Source organism: Lolium rigidum, chromosome 4, assembly GCF_022539505.1.
Source record: "Lolium rigidum isolate FL_2022 chromosome 4, APGP_CSIRO_Lrig_0.1, whole genome shotgun sequence".
Taxonomy (NCBI): domain Eukaryota; kingdom Viridiplantae; phylum Streptophyta; class Magnoliopsida; order Poales; family Poaceae; genus Lolium; species Lolium rigidum.
In genome coordinates, this window is record NC_061511.1 from 178,103,261 (window position 1) to 178,104,442 (window position 1,182).

Genomic DNA, 1,182 nt, shown 5'->3' on the forward strand with positions numbered 1-1,182 from the left:
CTTTTGGATCAGATGTGCCCCATACCAGACACATATTTTCGACAACTTCGGTTCAAAAGTTGGCCACATTGAGTCCGTGGGAGTACTCGTGCCTGACAGAGCGTTAACGGTTTTTTTCCGCATCTCACAATTTTTGTATGGTTCGATAGAAACACATCTCACTTTTTCTTCGAACCATGCAAAAGCTTTACATGTATATATTAAGAAGGAAAGGCCAAAAGAAGGCCAAAGAACAACGTCAGATTACACATAGAAGGACAGCCAGAAAACTACAAGAAAAGAGACGACCGTCACTGCTACCAAGAGTGTTTGATAAACCACAAAGAAAAGGGAAAGAAAAAAAAAACAACTCTGTAAACACCAATTACTCTGCAGTAAGGCTAAAAACAACCACCGCTCGAAAGCGCCCATTGTTTTGCTTCCTGCCTGAGATGATCTATGAATCTCACATTGTTGTCGTGGTCATGAACCACTGGCAACAATCTAGCGACGAATACTGATGGGGGCAAGTGCGTCACAATTTGACCCCCAAAAAAGTAGACCCAGCATCATGTACAATATCCCAATGGAGCACGAAGTGAAGGTGCACAAACGCGAGTTGGAAACGAGATTGGTCGTGTAAGCAACTCGCTGGCAGGGTGCATGCGAAGTAATGCCATGCATGTTGTTGAGGCACACAAAGTTCGATGAGTTGACCTATATAAGGCGTTACCATTTGAGCTTGACATACTACTATACTCCAGTCTACATGTAGCCCGATGTTTTCCAGAAATGAAAAATTGTGTTTAGAAGTATATAAAGATGATTTATATGACGTGTAAAATCTTCTTGAGTAATATGTTGTACTTTCGGCTACACGAAAATCACTAAAATTCATTTTTGGTCTTCATATTTTTCTCTTTCGCGTAAGTCACATATGGAAACATAATTCAATGAAAATTCATTCATATGGCACCCATAAAAACTGGATCTCGTTCGAAACATGGAAACAAAAGTATGTAATACCTCAGTCATTTTGTTATTTTTGTACAAGTTACATAATTTTGTTTTTATGTTTCAAATTTGGCATGCACATACCTCTACATACACCAAGCAAGAATGCAAGATTTTATTCCCAAAGTTTTATTTTGTTTAGATTTGATTTGATTTTACTGTTCGCATGGAATCCAGTACCCATGTTCT